Below are 15689 nucleotides of genomic sequence, written 5' to 3'. Positions count from 1 at the left end.
TTTCAAACCCTCATCTGTAGGGAAGACTCAATTATCCCGGTGCTGCTGGAGGGGGTCAGAAAATGACAGGTGAGAGAGGAGCAGAGGATGACCACATTGCAACTGTTGTAGAGAAAGGAGATGTGAAGTAGGACTCGTTATAATTCTATTGCCTTCCCTCTTTTTGACCTCCATTGCCACATTGCGTTGACAAGGCTGGACTTCATGACCACATCTGTACTGCCAAATGCATCCAACTCTGATTGAAAGTGTCTGAGAAAATGGGAAGGCTGTGATGGGGCCCAACAGCATGATTGGATTTTGGAGTCATTAAGGACATTGGAGTGACATTAAGGTAGGTATTGCGAGTCCTGAAGGTTAGCGAAGGTGAAGAAAATGGTTCAAAATCTACTTGAGTAGCATTGGAGGATGGTTAGGACAAAAGGTGCCAAACTTGAAGCTCTCTCTCTATACTGCATACTATTTTTCCATCCAGGATTTCAAGGTCTAGAACACCACTCAAGTATGCTCATAAAAAAATATGTATTTATCTCTTTATTTATCCTCAGCATTTCTGTAACTGTAGGTGGAAGTCAGCAAAACTATAGTATAATGTATTTCTCTAGCCTGAAGTTAACTTTAACCTTTTAGACTCACAACAAATAGCTGTAAAAATATGGAACAAACTGAAAAAGCTGAAATCAATTTCAGAAGTCATGAATATGCATATTTGCTAGGTTTAATAAGTAGATAATTGCCACATCTTGTTCTTATCCATCTTCATGAAAGGTATTGCAGTCCAAAAACTCATCTGCCCATCACTCAGAGAAATGAACTGTCACCTTCATCTCATGTAGTTTGTCAGAATTTGTCCTGTGGGTTTTTTACAAAGTTTTCCAGCACTAGCAACAAAACTAATGCTGCACAGTAGATGTTCCTGGGAAGTTCTGAAATGATGTGTATCCAACAAAATCACCTTGGAATGTGGGTAAGGTACACATAAATTATTATTATTTTCAGCATCTTTTTCAAAACTTGCAGCCACCTTTCTCTCAGTGCTCTGCATTCTGTCCTACAGAAGTATTTGAATGTCCCATTTAAAATATTTTCATGCTGAGATTGCCAAAACTAGTTTTAACCTAAGGTACAGAGTTAAAAAACTGCTTGGGCTCTGACATTATTTGGAACTAGGTAGCTGAAGTAGACATTCTTACAAAAGTGGTCTGTTGTGTACTTGTATTTGGTCCCATAACTGATCCATGCAGCTGGACCTCTGTTTCCTGTTTTCAGTGGGCCTTGAAGCCCACATTGTGATTCCTCCTCATTTTCAGCTATCAATAGGAATTTAAAACTTCTGTAAAAAACAACCAATTTTTAATTTTTTTTTTAAATTAAATGCAGACAATGGGTAAGACAGTTGCAGAACTTCTTTGCAACTGGGAGAGAAGGACTTTCATAGGATTAATCTGTAAGCCAACCAACCACCTATCCATAATTTTTCTACTAAAATATAGGTCATGTTATTAAACAGCTTGTTCATGTTTTAAGTTCCAAGCTGTAACTCAACAGATTACCATACTTTTAAGAAGCTATCAGTAAATTTAAAATATATTTTAAATATGCAAGTTCTGAGTTGCCTTGGGATTTTAATATTCATATTTAGACTTAAAATGGAAATTATTTCAAACACTTAATTTAGACCTATGAATATTTTAAAAGACCAAATTAATGTGTGGGATGTAACACAGTGCTGAAAGACTGTTTGCAAATCAGTGAAATTAAATGAGAAGGTCTTGAAGTTATTTTAAAATGCAGATAATTTCTTAGGGAGTATCACATGAAGCTTTTTGCTTATGTTTTGCTTGTTATAGCATATATATTTTTAAAGTAATACAGATTACGTAGCTTTTATTCTTTTCTTAACAGAGTAAAATGATGAATCATAGTAGGTACCTACATTAAGTACCAGTGTGTAGTTTCAAGCAAAAATGAGCACAAAACCACAGAGAATACCCATAAAAATATTATAAATGCTAATCCATGCAAAAAAAGAAAAATGTCAATGATTATTGACATTAGCAGGATAGGAAAAGACACTTTAGACCTTAACTATGAAAGCCTCAGTCATTTTCTCAGGTTGCATTCATATTTGTCTGTCACAGAAACTGTTATAAATGGCAATTGTTATAAATGCTAATAATATTACAGTCCCAAGATATTCTTCCAGAAAAGTGGTATATAAATAATGTGATTGATAGCCTTATTTCGTGTCACAAGAAACAGAAATCTGGAGCAAGACTTCTGAACTGCAAATATCCCAGAAATCATTACAAATTACAAATATAATAAATAATGATCCAGATATTTGATGGTTTTTTCCCATAGCTGGTTAATGCTGGCAACCATGATATTGTCCATGTACTATTGTGAAAACAGGGAAGGAAATAATGATCAGCCACATAACATCAGCTCTGCTGAACAGAGAAATTGCTGTATGGTATTTCTGGGAACTTGACCATGTACATGACAGCACTGTGCTGAATACAGCTCTGCTGCTGCCTGACTTTCATCCTTTGGCTCAACAAATGCTTTCCCAAAAAAAGACATGGGCATAAAATGCGTGAATTTGTAGCTACAGTGGTGAAAACTGTTATCACCCATGTCAGCCAGGAGAATGTACATAGCTAACTAGCCCTACCTAGGACCTCCTCTGAGTCACACGTGATGTCCCTTTGGTCATAAACCAAAAATGACCATTTTCCATGCTGTTTATTTTGTTCTTAATTGAAAAGGTCCAAAACCATGGGAGGACTGAATACAAAACTGAGAGTATGCATTCAGGCTGTCCTCCAGCAGGCATTTCAAAATGAAGCAGCCTCCCAAAAGACTTCCACCATATCTACCAACTCCACATAGATGTAGCACATGTCATAAAGTATCTAAAATGGCACTAAATGCTGATGGTTGGACATTAAATATCAACTTATCTTTTTCTGAGGGAAAGAATCTAAAAAAGCTCTAAAAACTGGAAATACTTCATATGCATATTCTTGCTGTAATTAAAAAATAAAATAGAAAAAAAAAGGATAGACAGTAAATTTTGACTTTTAAAATAACGTTAAAAAAATATATTGTCACTTGTTTAATTAGCTTTGAGATATAGCAAAGAGAGAATTAATATCTGCAACACTAATTTTACTTTTAGAAAGTCATTCTGATTACTATCCCATTTTCAATGCTGACTAATACTGCAGTCTGTTTTGTGACCAAAATTCAGTCATGTAGTAAGTTACAATGGAGCCTTTCAAAGCAACAAACCATTTCAAACACAAACACTTTAAACCATCTGACCTTGATAGTCTCCTATCAAATTCTAATTTCCTCGACCTTTGTATTTATACTCCAATATGAGAAAACATGAAGTGCAGCAAAATTGAGTATTGAATATTTTCTTGGTATGAACTGGAAAAGTATATATAATTTCAAATATGTTATGTTTATATATTTTTTTACTGTAACTAATTTAAACAAATACAACAGCAGCATAATTACAAGTAAGCCCTACACAGAATAAACCTTACATTATGAGCACATTTGCCTGCTTGCCTTTTTCTTCATTTGCATCAAATTTTCTTGTATATCATCACACTCATGATGCCTTGTTCTGGAATATACTACAGTTGAAATCTTGTTAGTTGATTTTGAGGAACTCAAATCCCAAAGGAGCTTTTGGAGCAGTTCCAACACATGTAATGAATCAGGCTCTTGAAAAAATTAACTGAAAATGTCTCTTCCTCTAGAGGAGAGCTAGAAGGAGTGGTTCTTTTTGCAATAACCCAGAAGGGATACCATCAACCCAGCCTGTGTGGTCCTGATTCAGTGCTGTCCCTGAAGTAGTTTAAATCTATATTTTTCAGGGCCATGTCTTAACAGCAGGCTCTATCCCTCCCCATGTCAAACTCAAAAGCAGTTCAAAGCATTGGGATGCAAGAGGATAGCGGAGAAAGGCACATTACAACACAGAAATGGTCAGAAGACTCACCGAAAGCAAAATTTGACTACTGTGCTCTAAGGCTGACATGATTTTACTTTTAGTAGTCAGATAAGTATGAGTCTTCTTGAGCAGTGACATCATCTACTAGCTTTCAAAAGTCACTTGCAATCCTACAAAGTTTTTTGAAAGAATGAATGTGAACCTATATTTTCAAGAATACATTATGCAGATTGAAAGGCCCTGAGCTCTAGAGAGCTGTGGGACTTCAGACATCTTTTGGTTAAGTCTAGACATTTGTCTGCTTAGCATACTGGCTGTTTTGAATTCCATCCTGAAACATCTCCATGCACAGTGACAATGCAGATCATTCTTAAGAGATGTTTTATTATTCACGTAACTCTTAGACATCTAACTCCTTTCTCTGTATTAATCTTAAGTTAATCTTCTCTGACTTTTTTATGTGAATGATTTTATGCAAAACGAAAGTTAAACATCATTCTGAAGGAACAATATTGCTTTTTGTCATTATATTTCAAGTTTGTCGTTATATTTGACAAGCAGTTAAAGCAAAAAAATCCCATCTCTTTCTGAAAACTTACATGTATGCTGCATTATAAGGCAACAGAACCTGTGCTGAACAGAGGTGCAGTCACACTGCTGTCAGACATGGTGATAAATCACTGAAGGACCTCAGTAATGAATCCTATTCCTGCTCTGATCTCTACTGAAAAGACACTTATGAGCAGGGGAAGCTCTATCCCATTATTCATAAATATTTGTTTTCTGAGCTTATGATACTCATTAAGAGTATGAGAACATGGAAAACATGTCCTCCACAACTCTGTCAGATGTGCTTTATGTTGGCCACTCAAGTAATAGAGAGAATTTTAGTTACTATCAAATGCAATGCAGGTTGGCAATAGATTTGTAAAGGCAATTGTCTGAGCCAACACTGAGTATTGTTTACACCCAGACCCTTTTTTAATCCTCTGAGCCACGCCAGATCTCTAGCAATTCTATTATTAAATAACCAATGCATTTAATATAATGTTTAATTTACAGTACATTTTACCTGTAAAATGTTCATTGCGATACACTAAAGACTTGCTTGAGTACCTTACAGAGTTACTAGGAAGGATGTTATTATTTTAGCAACCAGTTTGTGACATTGCGATATTCTTGGTGAAATATCAACAGGATAATAATTTATTTTTCATTTAACTGTATTACCCCATTTGCAAGCCTTTTTCTGCACCATGACCTTGTAACAACCATGTTTAACTGCTGTCTGTCCTCAGTCCAAGCAATTCTTTGAAGAGTAAAATCAAGTGTCTAATTTGTACCTGACTGCTATTAATCTGCTATATTACTATGTCAAACGTCTTTCTAAAGGCTGATATGGTAAATACACCATTCAGTCCCAGATTTCATCATATTTGTTATGTGTCCTTACAGGAGCTTCTGAGTCTTAAACCAGATCATATTTTCAGCTTCAAACTTGACCCATTTTTATTTTTCCCCCAGGATCTTCCTTGCTGCAAAGTCAGAGTTGCCAGATAATTTGTTTGTTCTTTCCTATTCTTTCATTAAACTTGATGAGGATTTGGCCTCCTAGATTCCTATCTTCTAAGAGCTGCACTGGCTCTGTTCCCTCAAAGGAGTCTTGCTGCCAAATCAGGACAAAACAATGGGAATCCCAAAGCCCAAAGTTGTACTGGCAGGACATTAAAAAACCCGACAACATTGAAGCTTTAAGAAAGAAGAGCTGAAGTATTGATTCACGCAAGCATGCCAAATTTTGAATTCTTACTCTTTGATCAGAATTTTGCAGGTATAGATGCCACATCCCCAGGGGTACTGACTTGTGGAGTATCACAGTAGGCAAACATAGCTGTAAGCCTGCCATCCAGACCCTCAATCTAGTACCTACAGTTTCTGAGGGTTACACAAAATATGCTGCTTCTAATGAGCTCAATTTTTCAAATTGTTTCTAGGTTCAGAAGGCTGAACATTTTAATATACGCAGTAGACCCTTACCCAGTGATCCTAGCTACAAAGCCAGAAATTCTCAAAACAGAGCATGTTACTTAAAAACATAATTTTGAGACACTCTAAATGATGAAGAACAGATTAAATTTTCTTAAGAATAGTTTCAATACTTATTTGTGATCTGCTATGTTGCATTAGTCAGTACTTAAAAGGAGCCTATGAAAAGGAAGGGGACAGACCTTTTAGCAGGCCCTGTTACAACAGGACAAAGGGTAATGGTTTTAAATTAAAAGAGGGGAGATTCAGGTTAGACATGAGGAAAAAAATTTTGCAGTGAGGGTGGTGAAACACTGGCCCAGGTTGCCCAGAGAGGTGGTAGATGCCCCATCCCTGGAGACATTCAAGTCCTGGCTGGATGGGGCTCTGAGCAACCTGATCTAGTTGAAGATGTTCCTGCTCATGGCAGGGGGTTGGACCAGATGACCTTTGAAGGTCCCTTCAAACCCAAACTATTCTATGATTTTTTTTTCTTGTTTTCCTCATTTTTTTTTAGTTTTTCTTTGGACCTCAGCCACTTGGTATGATCTATAACCTCGCAACATATCACTGTTTTCCTTTCATAGCAATTCTTGGTGACACATAATTTCAATTTAAAATATTTTTTTACACGGTTAAAGAAGTTATAGCATTAACTTTGTAAGAATTCTTAATACACTGTTTTTTGTTTTTGTTTTTTTTTTTCCCAGCAAGAAGATACAATTTATCTTTAGTAGCAGAGTAAATAAATGATCAAAGAGAAGTTCCAGAAAGGTTTAGACTTGCTGTAAAGGTAAAGAAATGATACACATCATACAATTAGGAAAAATTTGGCAGAGTTTCAAGACACTATGAGGCTTCTGATAAACAGTAACAGCATTTTTTACTGAATTTTTAAAATGATTTAAATAAAAACAACTGGCAATGCTGTCCCCACCTAAAATAATCATTAAGTATGTTAAAATGATAGGTTTCAGATTAAAATGACATTTCAGATCAAAATATGTTCTCAGTTATAGCCAAGGTAACATTGGGTAATTTATTTATGTGGAGACATTCTAATTAAAGCAGCTATAAAGTGGTTTCACAAGATAGTTGCATCAGTTGTGAAACAAGGAGAGACTTCCCATGCCTCATATCAAGTATCAGTATCTCTCCCTCAACAACACAGTGTCGGAGAGAGGTGAGAAAAGCTTTTCTACATAAAAGGGAAAATAGGTATAAAACCACATTGCAAATCATGGATCCAACTAAGTAATGTAACACACTCCATATGAGAAATTGTTTCTGTCTTCTTTGAGATACATTTTCATGTCATATATATAAATATAAAAAAAAAAAGGTTAGAGCACCTATTGTTCCACTTCTATCCCAATTATTCTGTGGAGGCTGAGTATGTTTGTGATACAGAGCAGCCTTGGAGACACAATCAGTGGCCCCATTGTGCTTACCAACCAACAGAAGAATCAAGCTGACAGTCGAGAGATGACTATTTGCATTTGAAAAAGAGTGAAATGAATTTGCTACACTGAGGTCTTAATCCTTCTACTTCTAATCCTGCAGGTAGCTTAATGCAACTCAATGGGATCACTTGCTTGGGTAAAACAAGCAGGATTTGGTTTCTCCTCAGTGCTATGCATTAATTAAAATCAGGGGCAGAGAGCACTGAGCAGTTGTACAACAGGCTTGCCTTCAAGTCCTTTTTGTCTGCCTGAGAGGAAGAAGGACGCTCAGAACTACCATTTTTCCTTTCCAAGGACAGATCACACATGCTGTTCTTTTTACATTTCAGGCTTTCATCAGGGAACAGTAAAAGGTACTGCACTTTCCTCTATAAGGCTTGTTTGCACAGGAAAATTCACTAGTGCATTTATAGTAGCATATAATCAGACCAATGTAACAACCTATTACTAATACAGTTGTGCGAGAATACTTACACCATAAATTTTTCCAGTTTAGATGGTACCTTTGTTTTGAAAGTATGATCATATGACAGGTGGCTCCACTTCTACACCTCCAGGAGTCCTCACTGCCCAATATTATTTCCTGTGTATTTTAAATGTCGTCCTGCATACTGATTGGTTCTGTCCTTGAATAAATGATTTTATATTTACACAAAGAGATCCAAGAATCTCCACAAGATCTCCTCTAGATGGGTTTATCACAGGCACCCACAATGCCTCCTGTCAATATAATTCAGGGCTTAATCCCCATCCCACAGGGAATTTGAAGGTGCATATGCTCACCCTATAAAATCTGGGCAATTATATGGTCAGCCTTGACCTCCCCACTGTGATGCTTGTTAGCCCTTTGTCCCCTTGTCTCCAAAGCCACCACATCCCTTCTGGCTAAGAAACTGAACTAAATCAAAGCTTTTTGGCAGCACAGACAATTTTTGTGGAGAAGCAGGTTTTTAGGAAGCTGGTGAGATCCCACAGAGGTAAGAGAGGGTGGAGGAAAGATCTGTAGGGTTCTAAGGAAACTACAGATAGGGCCAATAGATACCAAGAAAAAAGGGTTTTGAGATGCTGTGGAAAGGCAGAACTCTCTCTTTCAGAACTTTCTCATTCATGTGGCAATCTGGACAACCATTTTGCTGATTGCTTTTCACCCTTCAGAGTTTTTTGAATTGCAAAAAAGAGAGCAAAAGAGACAAGGGTACCCTACTGAAGAAGGAAAAGAGGTAAAGCACAGCAAAGCCAGAGATGCACCACTGTAGGTGGTTCTCTACACATTTCTTCCTCGGTAGGAACAGAAGATTGTATGGGCACAGACACTTTTTACAAGCTAAAACAGCTCCATCGCCAGCTCAGAAACAGGCGAAACAGTCCATCTTGCCTTAAAATAACTAAAGGATAATATATAGGAGAGCCAGTGCCAGAACCTACTTAAACAAGAGGGCATGAACTCCAAACAAAATGAGATGAAAGAGAAAAAAAGGAGAGAAAAAAAAAATTAAAAAGCAATATTTTATCATTTTATCTGATCCTTATTTAGCTTCCCTACTCAGTCATTTTCTTTGTACTGTTTTTCCCTCTTAATCTACAAGACCAACAAAACATCTCCAAGGCAAAATACACACTTGCCATTCCCATGACTTTCTCCTCTACCAGCTGCTTTAAATTGTCAGGTTAGGCACAGGTGGAAGAGGAAATTAGAACCATCATTAACCATTTCTGCACTGTTGCCCTATCAGACATATATATGTCATCATATGAGCCTATATGTATTTTTTTTCATTAATTTTCGGTGTTATAGTAACTACATTAAAGACAATAACCTAGCATGCCCAATGATGATTTCCAACTTGATGTCTCAGCCCTGCAATTCTAACAAAAGGTAGGGTGAGGGCTATAATGAGTCAGTTTAAGTTCTCTTTAAATACTAGTGGAAATAAAACTAGCCAATTTTTGTCTTGCCTTTTCTGTAGTAAGCAACAGAACAAATGTTTTTATAACCTAAATGGGAATATAAAATGAGTGCAGTATCATAGCAACAGAGAGAGGTTTGTATCAATATTTGAATGATTATGAACATCCTTGTTAAGTGCATAGTATTTCCATATTTCACAAGGAAAACCTAGTAGACTCATGCTATATAAGTGAGCTGTCAAAACTGGGGATCTTAGATTCCTTATTGTTGGTATTTATTCAGCACTACAAGAGTCAATTCTGATTCCCAGGCTTCCTTTTTAATGTCAGAAGACAGGTCAAGAGAAAAGGAGCAGTAAGCCCTGCCACACCGGGAGCAAAAACCCTCAGATGTTTTTGGAAAGGACTTCGTGCTTCACAATTTTCAAATCGATGTGCAAATTAACTGTTTTCAGAAATGTATTTTCATGTTTCCTTTTCAAACTGGACGAATTGTCAGCAAGGATATAACATGAAAACCTTGTTTTATTGAAGTCAATGACAAAAATACCATCTTGTGTAGAATTTAGTCTGTATTGGTCCAGATCAGGGTGTCTGTAGCCGGCTGGACTGGATTTTCTTTTTAGATTATTTCTTGCGCCAGGTTACTTAGGTGTATTGTGTCCAAGTCCTTAAATATTGTGTGTTGTAACCAAGCAACATGGCTAACATTTTGAAAACACCTAAACTAGCTTCCTACGCCAGGGCTAGGTTCACAGGAAAAATGTGCTGTTACAATATGTGCCTTGCAAGGACCTTGCTGCCTTGTGAAACCCTTCCATAGCACGATGGGATGAGAGAATCATGCACAGCAGGCAGAGGTATTTGTGTGTGTATGTGTTTTGTGCATTTGTGTGCAGAATTAGGTCTTATGAATGGGGAGCATTAAACCCCAGCAAGCCACATAAAGAGCTATTGCAGCTAATCAATAAGAAATATGGGAGGAAAGGTATTTTTTAAAAAAAAAGACAGTAATTTAACCCTTGTTTGCATGAAGTTCTTGCATTAAACTAGGATCCAGAGTAATTGGTGTAATTGGAGACCAGACTTCATTCTTGTGCTGTCTAGCACTCCCTGTCACAATTTAATTGTTTTATTCAAGGTAAAAAAAGAAAAAAAACAGGAAGGACGAAGGGTATTCCTTTTTTCCAGGACAGCCTTCTTAGTGTCTAAAAAATGGAAATGGTTTTGAGGAAAGTGGAAAATGCAGGCAAAGTCACCTAATATGGCTTCATTACCCTCCAGCTATATTTTAAGAAACAGGAATGACTTTTGAGACATGCTTTTAATTTGTAGGAATTAGTAAATGCTTCCTGGTGATGAATTCTAACTGGAGAGAGGAACCTGCTCCAGCTGTGACTGGGTCCCTCCTTGTCTGTCTGGAAGAACAGCCAAACAAGAGGATCACCCTCCTTCTTTGATGGGCAGTTTGGGGGAAGAAAAACATCTCCATGCTTTTGCCTCAGTAGCTTCATCAGTTTTTCCTACAACTACATGAAAAATGATACTCTGACCATGTTGGACTAGTTAGGACTCGACAGCATGCTCATGGTTAGATTGTGAGCACTTAGAATCATAGAATCGTTTAGGTCGAAAGACACCCTCAGGATCATTGAGTCCAGCCATAACTCTAACACTAAACCATGACCCTAAGATCCTAATCTATATGTCTTTTAAACACTTCCAGGAATGGTGACTTGTGCAGGAAGGGAACAGATCACTACACTTCATCCCATTTGGGGGTTGAGTCCCATTCTCTCAGTTCTAGACTCTTTTAATATGTCTGTTTTGTGAAGAACTATTTGCTGGGAATTTGGGGATTTATTGCTGGCCTTGAGGCCAAATGGCTCAGATTGGCTGAAATCTATGCTGCTTTGGGTTAGCTCTCTCTATGGCAAAATGTTTTTGGTGAAAACCATTCAGAATAGAGGCAGCGAATGGGCACTGCTTAGGCAGTGCAGACAGCCATGGTTAGCAATGTGTCTTCAATAGGATTTTTCATCCTTTTAAAAATATGGTACTCAGGTTTCTAATGGGCTTCAAAAGTTGTATAACTTCTCCTAACAGAGGGAAGGCTTTAAATAAGGCTTTACAGTTCCTATTTCTTTGAAGCTACAGTGTTTTGATCTGATTCTGAACTAAAACTTATTGATTTTTCTAATGACGTGGGATAAAGTAATCTCACATGCTCCTTTATAGAAGCTCTGACAAACACAGAGAAAACCTAGAAAAAAGATAATAGAAAAATTAAATAGGATATACATGGGATATCTTAATTTCGCTACAAGCTGGGCTAATTAATTCCTTCTAATGAAAGGGATGATGAATAAAGCAATATTCAAGCTCTTGTGTCTTACCCTCTCTTTGCTTTAATGCTGGTATTACTCTATTGTCTTTCTCCCCTGATTTCCATAGGTGTAAAAGAAGAATAAGGCCCTTTCATTTTAAGGTGTAAATTCTTGAGATCAGAACTCTCCTCTGGCACTGAAAATCAATCAGTGCAGCACAGGAGAGGGAACCGCTTCCCTGAACTGGTTTCTGGAGGCATCTGAGAGTGTTACCCCATTCAGGAGCAGCTTGTCTGCACTACAACGTTACTGCTTTTGGAAAAATGAACATGTTCATTTTCACTGAACACGAAAACTTGACAAATCTTAGTCAAGTTTCTTTTTCCCGTAACCATCCCCTCCCTCCAAATTGCTATTGTAAAGGTAGTTTCTTCTTTAAATTAAAATGAGAGTTTCAAAGTGCCTCTCTATTGTGTAATAGTAATGGAATATGGCCTCTAGTCCTTTGTCATTGAAAAATTTATGTTTTCAGTTGAAAAGATGCATTTTTTGTGTCTTTGGTCTCTCTCTTCCCAGACACTTTGAAGTCTGAGAAATGATGCAGCAGATGCTGAGCTGAAAGCTAGAAGATATATAATGATTTAAGTGTCAGCTGCCTAGCATTTACTGTTCTTTTAGTTCACTATGATAGAGGACTGCAGCTGTGCAAATTAAAAAAAAATCTTAAAAAGGTCATATTTTTCATTACTTTTTTTTCTGCTAGGTTTGTTTATTTTCAAAATGATATATTCTTTGACAATTAAAATCAATATATATTTTTGTATATTTTTTTACATGTTAATTTTCTTGTTGCCAGTAGCAACTACAAAAGGAGTAAACACAAACAGCCAGTGTATTCCATGCATGTTTTCTAGTTGTTACTGTGTTGTGGGCAAAGCACTTGGGAGGATTAATTGATTGTCATAATTTTGCTCTGTTAAATTAGAGGATTATTTGTTTTATTTGTGACAGCCTCAATGGACCCTAACAAGACATTTGGGCCAATTTGCTGTATTATAGCTTGCCTCCATGTGAGAATTTTGGAATGAGGTGGGGTTTTATAGTTGACTACATCACCTATATATGAATGCGGTAATCACCTGTACTGTTAACCAATTGCCATTAGCCATTGCTTAGGAATGTTTTAAAAATAAAATTCCTGGACACCAATAGGATATGGGTTTCCTTGAAACTCGCCCTTCCTTGTAAGGTGTCATATATGAAAGAGTCAAAATAAATATTTCAGCTGGGCTACAGCTAAACTCTCAGTACGTTGTATAAGGGAAGCTTCTCATATTTTTATGCATTTTGATGCTTACATTTTCTTTTCCTTTATTCTCCTAAAACTTCTATAATCCACAAATCAATTTACCTTCAGTGTCACAACTCAGTCCTCTAGCTCAAAAGAGAGAGCCCTAGGAATAATGATTTATATAGCTGAAAATTCATAAATGTTCATGAAAAAAAAAATATTTCTAGCTGTTGCACTTGCTGCCTTCCTGTTTCAGATTCTGTTTTAGGGTACAATCTAACCTGCATGCAATAGACAGACTATTTTTCCTTCTCAATCCACCTTTTCAAATTTTAGGCACAATCTCCACTCCAGAAATGAGCAGACCAGCAATATTTTTTTTGCAGATGTCAGAAAACACAGTTTCTGAAATGGTTAGAGATCAATGAGGGAGCTTTGGATAGATGACTAAATTATATAAAAATTACATGCTGTGAAAAGAACTGATGATATTGAAGGGCGAAATACGCAGACTAAGGAACTAGTGACCTCTTAAAAAAAGGTTCAGTTCCAATTCTGTCAAAAATACATGAAAGTCATTATGATTTTTCTGTAGGCTACAAAGAAGGCTTAGGTTTCAGTCTGCTACTTTGTAGAGAAAAAGTCACCCTTCTGTATACAAATAATAAAATGTTTTAAGAAAGGTGAAATGTTTCATAGTATTTTGGTACTCTCTTGAGGCACTCTCACATCCTCCGAGTGCAGACTGATTTTTCCCTCCTTTTTCTATCCATCTCCCAATACTATGATGTTTTATATACTGTATAGGTAAGAAATTATGTTGCTGTGATGGTTAATTGCTTGTAGTCAAGGATACAAATATCACAGTGGAGCTGGATGAGTTAAATTTAATGGGTGTGTAACTGACAGGCATGTACAGGATAAGCACTTTTTATTACGTACTTTTCAGTGCCACTCAGTTCACAGTGTGCTCCACAAATATTGGCAAGGCAATATGTCATGTGCCAGGGAATGAGTAATCGAGATTTGTGTGAATTATGGATGCCAGAGAATGCCTAAATATAGCTCATGAAAGAACAAACAAAGGGGGTAAAAATCAACAAAAACATTCCCTCAAACCAAAGGTGGATTAATGAGACTTTGAGAGAATTGACAATATTAACAGTCACTGAAATTCCTATGTGGCCAAGGACCTATGGGTAAAGGACTGGCCTAGATCTGTGGAAAAGAGGGTCTGGGCATGACAAAATGTAGGATGAAATGAACTTTACTTGTGCAAAAGGGATTCCAGCTTCTTAAATATAAAACTGTGTGTTAAGCTGATTGGAAGCAGGGATGGAACAGCTTTTCCTTAACTAAAAAAAAAAAAAATAAAAAAAATCTGATTGTACTTCCAACATACAAAATAAGGCAGCAGATGGAGTTGCTAGGAGACAGAAGGCAAGGAACAAGAGCATGAATGTGCTCTAGTGTCTCTATACAATAGCAAAGAGTATATGAAATGAGCCAGAGCTACAGATCTCATCATCAGCTATTACTATTGCAAATGATGAAATTTAGTCTTTGTGCTAACCAGGTTAATGGTAAATCTGAAGAATTTTAATAAGAGGATCTATGAGAATGGTATTATGTGATATTTAATGCTACTCTGTGAGTGATCTTTGTAACCACACAATTACAGTATAATTCAGGTAGGAAGAACCTCTGAGGCCTCTAGTCCAACCTCCTGCTCAAAGCATGGCCAGCTCTGAAGTCAGACCAGGATGTTCAAGGCTTTATCCAGTCATCTCCTTCATGAATGGAGACAGCACAACCTCTCTGGACCACCTGCTCCACTACCTGACTGCCCCCTTGAGGGGGAAAGGTTTTCCTCACATCCTGCCTGAATGATTCTTGTTTCAATTTATGCCTGCTGCCTCTCATCCTCTCACCAGACATTGCTGTGAAACACCTGGCTCCATCTGGCTATTGTAATAAAAGACAATAAAAAAATGTTTCTGTAAGTACATTAACAATGTAACAAGGAGGGCGAAGGAGAATCTCCATCCTTTATTGGATACGGAGGGAAACGGTGACAAAGGATGAGAAAAAGGCTGAGGTATTTAATGTTTTCTTTGCCCCAGTCTTTAATAGCAAGACCAGCTGTTCTCTGGGTACCCAGATCCCTGAGCTGGAACACAGGGACAGGGAGCAGAATGAAGACCCCATAATCCAAGGAGGAATGATCAGTGACCAGTTACAGCACTTAGACACGCACAGGTATATGTGGCCAAATGGAATCAGCCTAAGAGTTCTGAGAGAGCTGGTGGAAGTGTTTACCAAGCCACTATCCATGATTTATCAGCAGTCCTGGCTAACAAGGAAGATTGTCTGGAGGTTAGGAAATGCTGCCTAGTTGGTTAGGAAATGTGACACCCATCCACAAGAAGTGCCAGAAGGAGGATTCAGGGTGCTACAGGCCTGTCAATCTGACCTCAGTGCCAAAGAAAGTTATGGAATAGATCATCCTGAGTGCCATCACACAGCACATACAAGAAAACCAAGCAATCAGGCCCATTCAGCACAGGTTTATGAAGGGCAGGTCCTAGCTGACCAACCTGACCTTCTTCTATGAAAAGATGACCCACTTAGTAGATGAAAGAAAGGCTGTGGATGTTGTCTACCTGAATTTTAGTAAAGCTTTTGACACCATTTCCTACAGC

The sequence above is a fragment of the Nesoenas mayeri genome (genome assembly GCF_963082525.1).
Source record: "Nesoenas mayeri genome assembly, chromosome: 1".
Classification (NCBI taxonomy): Eukaryota; Metazoa; Chordata; class Aves; order Columbiformes; family Columbidae; genus Nesoenas; species Nesoenas mayeri.
This window is presented reverse-complemented; position numbering follows the sequence as displayed.